Source organism: Leopardus geoffroyi, chromosome X (genome assembly GCF_018350155.1).
Source record: "Leopardus geoffroyi isolate Oge1 chromosome X, O.geoffroyi_Oge1_pat1.0, whole genome shotgun sequence".
In the NCBI taxonomy this organism is placed as follows: Eukaryota; Metazoa; Chordata; class Mammalia; order Carnivora; family Felidae; genus Leopardus; species Leopardus geoffroyi.
The window spans coordinates 42,087,612-42,101,756 of record NC_059343.1 but is presented as its reverse complement, the minus strand read 5'-3'; the positions used below and the strand labels follow the sequence as shown (position 1 = coordinate 42,101,756).

The window sequence follows — 14,145 nt, the reverse complement described above, 5'->3', positions numbered from 1 at the left end:
TATTTTGTTCCACAGCTGTGATAATGAAGTTATATTCTAAAGATAGGATTTCATAACATTTTTTAAAGAAGCTTATTTATTTTGAGAGAGAACCAACGAGGAAGGGGCCGGGGGTGGGCAGAAGATCTGAAGCGGGTTCTGTGCTGACAGCAGCAAGCCCTATGCTGGGCTCGAGCTCACAAACCATGAGATCATGACCTGAGCCGAAGTTGGACATTCAACTAGCTGAGCCACCCAAGCACCCCAGAATTTCATAGCATTTAATACATATATGTTCAATGTGGAGTTAAATTTTTTGAGTGAATAATCTGCCAGGAAAACAGATATCTAGCCAGTTCCAAAGGTACACAGGCATTACTTTCCTGAGGGGGTCAAATAAGGTGATTCTTAGGTCAGCTGGGACCACATCATGTAAACCTGAAATAATTGAGACTGAAATCCTAAGCAGGCTCTGTGCTGTCAGCACAGAGCCCAGTGTGGGGCTTGAACTCATAAACCATGAGATCATGACCTGAGCCGAAGTCAGGTGTCGGACATGCAACTGACTGAGCCACTCTGGCACCCCAAGACTGGAATATGTTCTTATTTAGTGTGCACAGAGACATCTGAAAATATTCTCTAACAAAGCCCACCATTGTCTTTCCATATCTTACCACAATGATGTAGATTTCATTTGTGTTTGCGTATTTGTATTATAAGTGATAAAATCATGAGTACACAAGGAAATTGGGTAGCTTGCCCCCTAGGTCAGACTGCTGCTGGTGACATATTGAGAACCATGGTCTGAATGGACACAGCCAAAGACCAGGTAACAGTATGTCTGCTCCAGAAGAAGAGGTCCAACTGTGTGACCATATTTGTGGCCCTCATGATTCTGTGGCTTTTCACTGGGGCTATCTCTGGTGGAACTGGGTAACCCAAGCTATGTAAAACTGGGCATGGTCAGTGTTTGGATTTAACAAAACAGGTGAATGAATCAGACCTCTGGGACCATGCCTGTGCCCTTCCAAGCCTTGTTTTTTCCCCTAAATTATCCTGCAAGAAAATGAAGCATGGACTCACTTTCTATGAGCTATGTGAGTCAGATATGTCACATTTAGTGCCTTTCCAGGGAGAAAGAGCTTGGAAGAAATGTGGAACTGACTTACTTGCTTCTGGTACAGTCTGCTGAGAGAATGATGCCCAAAGGCACTAAAAATGAAGCATTTCATCTTCCCGCTAAATAAAGCATATTCCTGGGGTTTCAGGTCATCCTGAAGTGGGGCGTGGATAGGGGTCAGATCTTACCATTCCGGGTTGATTATGAACTCCTGCTTCCTGGGGCACAGATGGCAAACAAATGGGCCATGTGTGTGAGTGGAAGTGAATGGGGCATGGACCTAGGGGGAAAGGGTGGGGGTGAACAGCAGGATGTGGATAAGTGGGTTGGAATTAGGGGAAAATAGAAGAGGGTAAGGAAGGGCCAGGTGTGAAGGAATGGAGTAATGAGGGGGCAGAGTGGGGGCAAACAGGGAAGAGTAGGAGAAAATTGTATAAATAGCCAGTGGGGTGAGTTACTGGAGAAGAGTAGAATATAAGTCAATATGAGTAATGCTGGGAAGAGTGGGAGTGAGTAGTTTGAGTGAATGGGCAGAAAGTGGGTTGAAAATGTGGATAGAGTGGAGTAAGTTGGGATAGAAAACCTAGTGGGAATGATGGTGAACGGGGCAGAGTAAAGAGCAGTCAGACAAGCGGCAAAATATGGCAGACCATTAGCAAGTGTGAAGAGGAAGAACATGGGTATCAGCGAGGGACAAACCACTGGATCTGTCGTAACAGGGACTTGTGTTGGGCCGTAGGGTTTTGGGGTCTCAGTGACGCGGGATCTGATGGTATTGGTGATAGGGGTTTGGTGAGGACTGAGTGGAGGAGGCAGGAGGTGGTCACAGGTTTCTGCACAAAGAGGCGCTGCCCTGAGGACCCCACGGTGATTACAGGTATACAGGATGGGAACAGCCCATGCTTGGGACACAGTGCTCAACAAATGTCCCTTCCATGTTCTATGTTCTTGTTCTTATTTGTATACATTGGGAGAGGGAGAGGCCCTATCACAAATGTACCCCCGATAGCACCCCCAAATCAGCTCTGCTGTGCCCATAGGCCAGCCCTGAATCCTGTCTCCCATTATTTATGCCAGTTATTTGTCTTCTTGCTTTAGCTAAAATCTCTAAAATGATATACATAATGATGTTTCTTCAACTTGTTTCCTAGGACCCTCAAGACTACCCTGGAATCCCTAAGATCGGTCCTGTGACCCTTGATTGGCCCTATAACCACCCAGATCAGTATTGGGCCCCAATATTTTAACCAGTTACTTCATATTGTCTTATTTCTTTAGTAAATAAGACAAACTGTCCACAGCTGTGAATTATGATCTTTTCTCACCTCATCCTTTGGGAATTGTTAATATGAGACATTCCCTTGATACAGTGATGGACTCCAATATATACTACCAGGCAAGCTATCCCAGGGGTCTTAGAATAGAAGGGCTCACAGACCAAAATAAAATGCTCAAGGCATGTGGCTTATTGTCAGTTTAAAAACACTAAGATATATGTATTTAAAAACCCACGAAGAAGCAAAGGGGAAGAGATGGGTAAGTTTAGAATAGGATACAAACAGGGTGAAGGACCACATTTCCTGAATCCTTTGTTATGTAATGTTCATACACCTTATCTTTGCTCTCCCTTTGTGTTTCCCTATCTCTTGCATCAGCCTCCTGGATTATGAGGACCAGAGTTTGAAGTTGAAACAAGGGGCCTGGTCAGACTGAAAATGCTCAGGGGCATTGACATACCCTGTTTGCCTCCACTGTAACTCACCAATAGCTTCCTGCACAGTCCTGGGTTTTATCTGTGATCCATGGAACAATACTGAGCGTCACCAACTAGTGGTGAATTTAAGTAAAATTTAGCTGTTGGCTCAGGTGTTAGGATACCTTATGACCTAGTCTTTGCATTCCTTACTATCTTTAACACTTGTTTGTTCCATCATATATTCCATTCTATTTATCTTTAGTGTATCCTATCACCTACTAACTTACTTGCCAACTGTATTTAACACATCTTATGAATTCTGCCTGTGCTTCAAAAGCAGCTTGCTTACTCATTCCTTATACTTCACACCTTATGAGTTTTGGTATATCTCAAGCTTCTAGCTTCCTATCTATGCTTAACACTGAGGAGTTTCCTCCATCATACTTGTTTTCATGTCCTCTAGAGGACAAGCAATAAGCGAAAATCAAAGGGAATTCTTTGAAAAGATTAGTAAAAGTGAGAAACCCTAGACTGATCAAGAAAAAAAATGGGAAAACACAAATTTTCAAATTAGGAATGATATAGTGGACTTCACTACAGATTTTATAAACATTAAAAAAATTAGGAAATTATGAAAAAACTTTATGCCAATGAAGATCATTTAGTCAATGTAATTCATGGAGAAAATCATGTAATCTCTATAGATGCAGAAAAGGGGATCTCATACGATTCAATACCCATCCATATATAAATTCTTAGCAAACTAGCATAGGACGGATTTGCTTAGTCTGATAAAGGGTGTATTAAGAAAACAAAAACTTAATGGTGACAGTAAAAAATTTTCCCCTGAGATTAGGAATGAGACTAGGGGGCTTCTTGTGCCCACTTCTATTCAACACTATACTGTACTGGAGGCCTTCATGAAATACAGCAAGACAGGAGAGGAGTCATGAAAGGAATAAAGCTCTCAATTTTTACAGATGACACACACACACACACACACACAGAAAAACCCAAAAGCATCTAGAAATAGACTTAAGTGAATTTTGCAAGGCTGCTAAATATAAGCTCAAACACAGAAACTGTTTTTCTTTGTACTGCCATCAACTAGAAAACACCATGGCTTCAATTTTGGGGAACAGAAGACTAACAGATGGGGATCCTTGTAATGGAGATCCTTGAAAGGAGTTTACATGTAGGTGGGGTGGAATCTGATTGTAAAACAGGGAGAAAACAGCTTGGGGCTTCTCACAAGGGTGAGAGAAGGAAGAAGAAACAAAGGTCACAAAGTGAAGGACAGATATATAGGTGCTGGAATGCATAAGAAAAGGGACAGGTGATAACTGGAGGGTTAGAAAATGAAAAGGCCAGGGAAAGGGAGTATGACCTAGAAGGGCTTGTTCCAGCTGAAAGAGGCAGCTACAAGATTCTGAGGACAAAGAAGGCAGGCATGGTTCTTTCTCAAAGCTAAGTAAAGAATATGGGGGGGGGAGGGATGGATGTGGAAAGGTCATTTAATCTGTGAGGGGTTCACACCCACGTCCTACAATCATTGGAAGCCTACCTCCTCTCCTTTAAGGAAGACCAAAGGTATGTTGATGGCATGTCGAAGAAACCTCCCTCACCAGCTGGAACCTTCCATGCACCATCCCTAGTCTTCCTAGTTCTCACCTATGCAACTTTAGGTTTTTCTGCCATCCAAGGCTCTTCTTTCTCAAATGTGAAGATCAGGTCTGGTTTGGTAACTTGATCAATTGTAAGAGGACATGATTCAGAATTTACGGCACCTGCTTGGACTTGGGGGCCTCTGAATACTGAGAAAGGGGTAGCTTCGTGGACTACATAACAAAGCTGCCCAATTATATATATCCTGGTGAAGTCTAGCCATTTCTCTTGGGAGGTGAGAGAACAAGCACCTCCAGCGTCCAAAAGGGATCAGGACCTTTTCACCCTGAACATTTTCAGCACTTTACAGGCAAGAAGGTCCCATATATCTTTTCATCACCTAGGGATGATTTTGGTTTGCTAACTGGCCCCTGTACACAGAGGGCAAGGAGAGACCAAAGAAAGAGGCAGACTATTTCTGATTGGTAGGTGGTAAGTTTAATAAGCAAGGGAAATTACCTATGAGGCTTGTCTTGGGTGACTGCAAGATGAGTAGATCTCCACACCTGCCAGCCAGGATCTTAAGTTTACAGAGGCCTTAACTAGGTTCAGTCACATATACCAGCCATATATTGACACACTACTCTGAATTCTGCATCCTTGAAAATGGCTCCCACTGTGAGAATGGTGGACAGAGTGTACATTCCAAGGACAGGAGAGGTGAGGAGCCTCTCATTGCCTGGGTCCAGCTCACGAATCAACTGGAAGTCATGTCCTCTTGATGACCTCCTCCAACATTCCAGCCCTTGTGACTGGCTCTTATAATCTTACACATGCCCCTCTTCTGAAATGGGCCCTGATCAGTCAGCAAGAGGTATCACTAGCATGGAAGAGGCTCCTTTGGAGGCTATCTGGCTGCATTGTAGGCAGACACCCACAGCAACAGTATGGGCACATGCAAAAGGAAACCCAGATTAAGATAATTCCTCAAGTTTTTTCCACCAAGAACCCCATGACCCAAGCCACTGAGTTATTAATTCCTATAGGCTTGGGGATGGGTCACTCAAGACATTCACTTGTACACTCATGTGATTTAATAAGGGTGATACATTAGCAGACTCATCAGGTATGAACACACAACACTGGATAATGGCACAGGTGCCTCTTTGCAAAGCAGTAATAACGTCCAAGGCAATCTTTTTCTGGAGGACAGTTTTTTCATTAGAGACATTGCAGTATTAAATAAAATGAAGACTTTGCTATCATTTTGTTGGGTGAATTTAGTAAGGTTTCTATACATGCTATAACACCCTCCAGGCCAATGGAGGGGACAAGGATGGTGGCCAGATGATCATACTAGTGGAAAACAGAATGTGCCCACCTGGCCTTGAGGAAAGGTAGATTGGAAATTTTAGGAACTTGACCATCCTGGTGAAATGTCCCATTGCAAATTCCAGTAGGTAATGCCTTTCCTAGGTGTGTTCTGAGCAGCATAGCATGCTAATCCATGGTGAAAGTTAGGGCAATGGCTGTCTCCTATGACTTCCATACCTTATTAGTGTTGGATGCCTCAGAAATTGTCCCCTGACTGGCATAGGGGGCAACAGGCCCTACTGGTTGATCATTAATGTTTTAAAGGCTACAACAGTACTTTAGTTCACCTGGCCAATGTGGTTTTACCTGTTAGTAATTTATTTCACTGAAAATTTTTTAATTTCAAGTAGGTTTCATGCCCAATGTGGGGCTTGAACTCATGACCCCAAGATCAAGAGTTGCATGTTCCACCAACTGAGACAGCCAGGCACACCCCTACTTGTTAGTAATTTAATCTGCTGCTTTAATATTCCATTCTTCCTTTCTATCAGTCCTGCTGCTTGTGGGTTACAGGGGAGATGGAACCTCTGTTGAATGCCACATTCTTTTGCCCAATCTTGCACATTATGACCTTTGGACTGTGACCCCCATAACTGTCTAGTCAATGAGGGTATCTGTACTTATGCAGCTTTTCTAATCCCCTAATGGTGGCAGCCTGGTTTGCACAGTGATGGGGGAAATCTTAGGCCAGATGCAGTGTCCATACAAACAAAGGCATATTTAGAACCTTCACTCAGAGGAAGGGAGACCAATATAATCAATTTGCTAATCTCTCACCAGTTGAAAACTCCCATGGATGTTCTCAGACTTTTATCAGCAGCTGCCTTGGGCACTGTTTAGAACATACAGGGACATGCTGCTATTGCATTGACCAAGTCACTGCATTTCAAGGGCAATATGCCACCCCACATGGGTGCTATGGTGGCCACTCTTGCTATGCACCTAATCTGTTATATCTATTGAAGAGTCTGTTGTTAGAGCTTGTACTCAAGCTGGGGCATCAGCTCCTGAATGCCAGGGGGTGTCAGTGCCTTATGACCTAGGATGTAGAAGACTGAAAAGACTGCCTCAGGTTCTCAAAGGTGAATCTAAATGCCTTTCCACCTATCCTGACCCCAAGAGGGTTATTCATGATCATCCACTACTTGGCTTCCCATTGTCCAAGTCATAGGGTTAACACCTTTAGAACAGCCCGTCAGTGCCAAGGGTTAACAGCTGGGGCTCATGAGCAATCACCAAACTACTCTGAGTTCAGTCTTATGGCTTCTGTGGCTTGGTCCTGTTTTTAGGCATCTGTATACCAGGCATCGACAGGAATTACCCACACTCCCACTCTACAGGCTGCAGAGTTGCCACAGGACTAGGGGCATGGGCATTTGGAGGATCTACATACTCTAAAGGGCCTAGTAGCACCTGCATTTCTAGAACCAGTGGGCTGAGAGACGGGATACTCTTCTGTCACAAATAGGCATGTGACTTAGTCAAAGTGGGGGTTTGAACCATGGCGGAGGTGGGTAGATGGAGCATACTCTCAACCTACCCTTCGATAGGGAGGCAAGTTCTTACCATGATATGTTTTTCTTCATGAGAGGCTCTACCTGAAGGAGTGCTGTGTATACCTTTAGAAGCTGTCACTCTATGGGGGTATGTTGGGCTTCTGCCCCCTTCCAGAGCTGGGACCAAAATCCTATGGGTTCTCTCTCCTGTTGCTTCTGCCACAGTACCCAATCTATATCTCCTGGAGTCACATCTAACTCAATGGGTAGCCCTACAGGCTTGGGAGATTCCCATAGCTTTAATCTGCTTCATTAGTATTTTTGTCTTCTCAAAGGGGTCTTGCTGTTTTGATCCTCAGTCCCACACCTGCCCTTTCTTTACCAGGCAGTATAAGGGATGAAGGAAGGCACTGTGCCAAGTGGAGAACAAAAGTCCTCCCCAAACCCAAAATTCCTACAAAGGCTTGCATTTCTTTCATGTTCTTAGGGGTTGGATAGGCTTATATTTTATCAATCATAAGACATTGTCACAAGTTCATTGTCTGAGACAATGAGCATCTTACCCAAACAACTTCCAAAAACTACCGTTGTGCCTGGGACTTGAATTATCTGTGGGTTCAATGACTCATCCTCTTATAGATGTTCCAGAAAAGTCAGTAGAGTGTCCTACAGCAGAAGAAAATCTTCACATGTTAACATTATATCAATGTAATGGGCTCATTTTACCCAATGTGGGGAAAGAGAACAGGGACAGGTCTCCGGCTACCCTCCCATGACACACTGTGGGGCTGTGCAAGTAGCCTTAGGGAAGCACTTGAAAGGTCCATTGTTGTTCCTCCCACGTGAAGGCAAGTTCTTAGTTACCAGAAACCAGTACCTGTTAGAGTCTTTTCCGCGAATTTCCTTGAAGGTGAAACACTTTTGTAGGAACACTTTTGCAGTAACACTTTTGAAAAAGCTGTACAGAAAAAGAATAACTGTCTGTAGATGACAAAAGACTTAAAAATGGTCATGATTAAAGATCTGATGAGAGTTCATTAAAATCCAATTGACAAGGAAAGTTTTTCCTTTTTTTCTTTCTTTCTTTTTTTTTGAGAGAACAACTCTAAATTATATTTTATTTATACAAAAAGGGCATACGTAGCAAAAGACACACCAAGAAAAGTGTTGCTATGGCCCAGGAGAAAAGGCAGGGAGTGACAGGCTTTCTGAGGCTCTGCTGGGAGAGAAGGAGTCTGAGAAAAGTGGTAAGAAAGATCTGGGGGAAAGTTTGCTATTTCTGTGACATCCTTTAAAAAATTACTAGAATGAACATAGGGAAGGGAAACAAAAATAATATAAAAACAGGGAGGGGGACAAAACAGAAGAGAATCATAAATATGGACAACAAACTGAGGGTTGCTGGAGGGGTTGTGGGAGGGGGGATGGACTAAATGGGTAAGGGGCATTAAGGAATCTACTCCTGAAATCGTTGTTTCACTATATGCTAATTTGGATGTAAATTTTAAAAAATAAAAAATAAAATAAAACAAAAAAATAACTAGAATTATGATTGATAACATTATACCAGGGCATATCAGAGTTTTAGAAATTTCATACAATTTCTGGAGCACTTATATAACATACATAAATATAACCTAATGAAAGTTCAACATAACTTCTTATTTGACAATGCTTCCCTTGTAATTTAACATATCAAATAAGCCTAATTAGTTTAATATCTTCCTTTTATAAGGAGAGAACACATCTTTTGAGATGTTCCAGGGATCGTCTAGAAAATCCCAAAGTTAGTTTGAAGTAAAAAAAACTTCAGAATTTGATTTTTGTGACATTTGTCAAAAATATCGAAAGAATTTTTAATTTTTTCAATGTTTATTTATTTCTGAGAGAGAGAGAGAGAGAGAGAGAGAGCACGAGTGGGGGAGGGGCAGAGAGAGAGGGAGACACAGAATCTGAAGCAGGGTCCAGGCTCTGAGCTGTCAGCACAGAGCCCAATGTGGGCTTGAACTCACAAACCATGAGATCATGACCTGAGCCTAAGTCAGACACTTAACCAACTGAGCCACCCAGGCGCCCCTAAAAATATCAAAATAATTTAAAACACTTGATTAAACAGAATCATAGATCACTGTGAAACAATACTTAGTTGTCCATTTAATCAGTAACAAAGACTTCAAAAGCAAATACAGAAAGTTACATCGTTACAAAACCTTAGCTGTTTCAATAGAGAATACTGTTTTCTTAAGTAATCAAAGACATAAAGACAACATTGAACACAGGAAATTATTTTGATAAAACATAGAATCTTTGTTTTCGAGGCAGATTACTTAAAAGGTAAGAAAAACCTTTCACGACTTCATTAAGAACAGATCAATAGTACAAGAAAACTTTGTTCTTTTAGCAGATGAAAGAAAATTAAGTTTTAGTTTTACATGAGCACACTATTGATATTAAAACTTATCAGATGGAACAAGTTAAGGTTACCCACTTACCTGGCTAAAACTTTTCATTAACATTTGTGGGGACTTATGATTTGTATTTGCCCTTAACAAGTAACCTTCTGGAAACTGTGGGATGGATTTGGGGCAAGGTAGCTTCTGTAGTAGTATTTTTCAAAGCCTATTTCCCCTTTTTTCTCTTCAGTCTCAGGCAATCGTGGGCAGTGTTTTAATTATCTCCTGGGGTGTTTACTTTTCAAAGACAGGATGAGATTTACAATCTTAAGGGACAGAGAAAGAATGCAAATTTTTTTCCTAGGGGGTTTGGGATATATTTCTCTATTATCAGAAGTTGGGGGCGGGGGGGGGGGGGGGAGGGGGAGCGGGGTACCTGGGTGGTTTAGTTGGTTAAGCATCCAACTTCAGCTCAGGTCATGATCTCACAGTTCATGGGTTCGAGCCCTGCATCAGGCTCTGTGCTGACAGCTCGGAGCCTGGAGCCTGCTTCAGATTCTGTGTCTCCCTCTCTCTGCCCCTCCTCCACTCGCACTCTGTCTCTCTCTCTCTCTTTCTCTCTCTCTCTCTGTCTCTCTCTCTCAAAAATAAATAAAACATTAAAAAAAGAAGTCAGGATAATTACTATTTAAAATTTTCCTTTGTATCAGGGGTCATATAGCATGGGGCACTTTGTCTCTTCCACTGTCAATCACCACAATACCCTCCTCTCCACTCTCCTCACTTTCCCAGGGATTCCACCTCTCAGCATCCTAATCGGATTTTTCCACAAGTGTTCAGACCTTAATCTGTAGCAGCTTGTACCCTCCTAGCTTTGCAAAATGGCATGCTAAGGTCTCCAACTTATTATCCTGTTCCCCCACCTTGTCTGTCAGCCCCAAAGGTAGCAAAGTAGTGGGCAACTGCATGTCCTTTTATAATTTCAGCTCTTCTCCCAACTTTCTAACTTGAGTTTCAGCCTCTAGTTGGGCAGATGAACTGTTTACAGAGGTGGTCAGCCCACTGCGGCAGCCATTTTTTTCCATTCTCTGCTGCAGTACACTCTGCATTGTTCCTCAAACAAGCACATCAAACCAGCGAGTGTTATGGGGCATCCCCCTACTCACATAGTAGTCCACAAGCATCTAATATCTGGGCCACCCTTACCCACAGAGAGGTTGATGGCCACCTCGGGATTTCCCCTATGGATGTCTTTTTCCCAAGGCCCATTTTGTTGGAGAAAGTCATCAAGAGGAAGTATTTGACAGTTAACCTGTAAGCTGGACACAGGGCAATTGAAGGCCCCTTACTTCCCACCCTTTCTTTGAAGTTCAGGTTCCATTTGCCTTTCCTACTCCCAGAGGCTTCTCCAAAGATAGGCCCCAAAGAGATCCAAATCTGTCCAGAGATAATGACGTGGTGTTGAGAACATCTGCATAGTATACTTGACTAAACACAGTTAAAGCTTCTCTCTATATAAATTTTTAAGATTTGCTGGGTAGGTGCAGGGATATACTCATCTTGCTTCTGCTTAAGACAAATCTTGTATGTAAGTTTCCTTTGCTTATTAAACCTGCTACATACTAACCTGGAGTGGCCTGCCTCTTCCTTTGTTCTCTCCCTGTCCTCTGAGTACCAGTGGCCAGTTTCAGATTGTACTCTGGGAGCTCCCAAGAGGGTTGCAAACCAATGCATTTGTTTGGACTTTTGTTTGGCTCACCAATTATTGTTTCACAAACTGGCCCCCATTCATGGAGTGCAATGAGAGACCAAAGAAAGAGACAACCCACTCCATATTGGTAAGTGACAGCTTTAATAAGCAAGGGAACTTATGAGGCTTGTCTTAGGTGGTCATAAGATGATCAGATCTCCGTGTCTGCCTGCCAGAATTTTAACAGTTTATAGAGAGGCCTTAAGGGGGTTTAGTCATGTATACAATCCAAGTAGTCTCCACAACACATCACTCTCTTAAGGCTGCATCCTTGCAAACAGCTCTCACTTGGGAATGGTGGGCAGAGTATACATTCCAAGGACATGACAGGAGAGGAGGTGAGGAGCCTCCAACAGCCCGGTTCTAGCTCACAGGCCACCTGGTGGTCACATCCTCTTGATGACCTTCTCTAACAGATGATCATTTCAGATGGAGCAATCACAAGATAAGTGACATTTGAAGATAAGGTTGAGGACTTCACCTGGCAAGAGTGGCAGCACCTGGGCCCTGCTCATAAAACTCTGTGTGGAGATGTGATATTGGAGAATTACAGCCACCTGGTCTCTGGGGGCAAGGAAGGCTCCCCCAGACAATTTGGTACTTATGATTATTGTGTCCTACACGGTATCTTTTATTTTTAAGTTTTGAAAGCTAAGTTTCTTCCTCATCCTCAAACATCACTGATTTTGTAATGACACATGACTCCATCTAAGTAGCCATCCCTGGATGATGAGAAAACGTTTTGTGGGAACATCTTCTCTGTTCACAAAAAGAATGCCTGCATTCAACCTGGTTTACGTTACATGTTGGACGAGAAACAAAAATCTAATTAGAGAAACTTCTGCTTTTGGTGATGACAGAGAAGCTTTTAGCAGACCAACTTTCCTGCTGAGGTCAAATAAAAAAGTGGATAAAAGACAATATTTGGAGGCATCAGAAAGCTGCTGAGGAGATGGAGGCCTCAGTTCTGGTGGCGGTGATGTCAGGTCTCATTTCACAAGCAGACCAGAGCACATCTACTCAATACCGACTACATTTAGACCAGGGACCAAACAGTGTCCACAGGAAACAAGGAGAGCTTCTGCAGATGCCTGGCCTGAAGGACAGAGTAGCTAGAATACAAGAGCACAGTGCATGAAGCACATACCAGGAACATTCCCTGAGTGCGACATGACCTCTTCTTTATAAAGCCATTATTCTCAGAAATAGGAAACATAACTGGCTATTCTAACACAGAGAAGAAGGAAGAGACTTAGATAAAATGCAAAGATGGAGGAATTTATCTGAAATGAAGGACAAGAAAAGGCCATGGCCAGAGATCTAAGCAAAACAGATATAAGTAACATGCCTGATGGAGAATTTATTATTTTTTTAATGTTTATTTATTTTTGAGAGAGAGAGAGAGACAGACACCAAGTGTGAGATGGGGAGGGGCAGAGAGAGGGGGAGACACAGAATCCAAAGCAGGCTCTAGGCTCTGAGCTGTCAGCACAGAGCTGGATGTGGGGCTTGAACTCATGGACTGAGAGATCATGACCTGAGCTGAAGTCAGAAGCCTAACTGACTGAGCCACCCAGTCTGATGGAGAATTTAAAGCAACAATCATAAGGATACTCATAGAAGATACTCATGAGACCCTTACCACAGAGATAGAAGAGTTTTAAAAGAATCAGTTAGAGAGGAAGAATTCAATAAATGAGATTGGAAATAGGCTTCATACAGTGAACAGTAAGCTGGAAGAAGCAGAGGAATTAGAAGACAAATTAATGGAAAACAACGAAGCTGACAAAAAAAAGAGAAACAAGAATTACACAACACAAGAATAGACTTAGGGAACTCTGTGACTCTATCAAACATAATAACATTTGTATTATAGTAGTCCCAGAAGAAGAGAGGGAAAAGGGAGCAGAAAATTTATTTGAGGAAATAATAGCTGAAAACATCCTATTCTGGGGAAGGAAAAAGATATCCAGATCCAAGAGGCACAGAGATCTCTCATCTAAATCAACAAAAGTAGGCCAACACCAAGACATATTATAATTAAATTAAAAAGCAGCAGGACAAAACAAGTCCTAGCTAGGGGTGCCTGACTGGCTCAGTAGTAGAATATGCAAGTCTTGATCTTGGGGTTGTGGGTTCAAGCCCCAGGTTGGGTGTATAGATTACTTAAAAATAAAATTTTACACAGATGATGAATTTATTGATGGGCAGATAGAGACTCTGTGCTGATTGTCATGTAAGTTCAGTGGGAAGCATGTTGTCTTTATTGCTCAGAGGAGAATTCTAAGTCAACTCGAAAAAGCTGTACAAAAAATAAGCAAAAGCATCCCAGGAGCCGCACATTGATAGCCGTGCACGATGTGATCCTGGAGGACTTACTTTTCCCAAGCGAGTCTGTAGGCAAGAGAATCCATGTGAAACTGGATGGCAGCCAGCTCATAAAGGTACATTGGGATAAAGCACAGCAGAACAATGTGGAATACAAGATTGAAACTTTCTCTGGCATCTATAAGAAGCTCATGGGCAAGGATGTTAACTTTGAGTTCCCAGAGTTTCAGTTGTAAACAAAAAATGATTAAATAAAAGCATTCATGGTAAAAAATAATAATAATAATAATAAATAAGTTCTTAACTTACAAGGGAAGACCCATAAGGCTAGCTGCAGATTTATCAAAAAACAAAACAAAACAAAACCTTGGCAAGCCAGAAGGGAGTGGCATGATATATTCAAA

The 14,145-nt window shown here is 42.4% G+C and overlaps 1 non-coding gene across 1 annotated transcript; it reads left to right on the top strand.

Annotated features, from left to right (window-relative positions):
• Positions 1 to 13,596: 13,596 nt before the first annotated feature.
• LOC123595549 lies at positions 13,597 to 13,661 on the top strand. Its single transcript, XR_006711237.1, has one exon. It is a non-coding gene; the product is annotated as a small nucleolar RNA SNORD43 (small nucleolar RNA).
• The last annotated feature ends 484 nt before the right edge of the window (positions 13,662 to 14,145 follow it).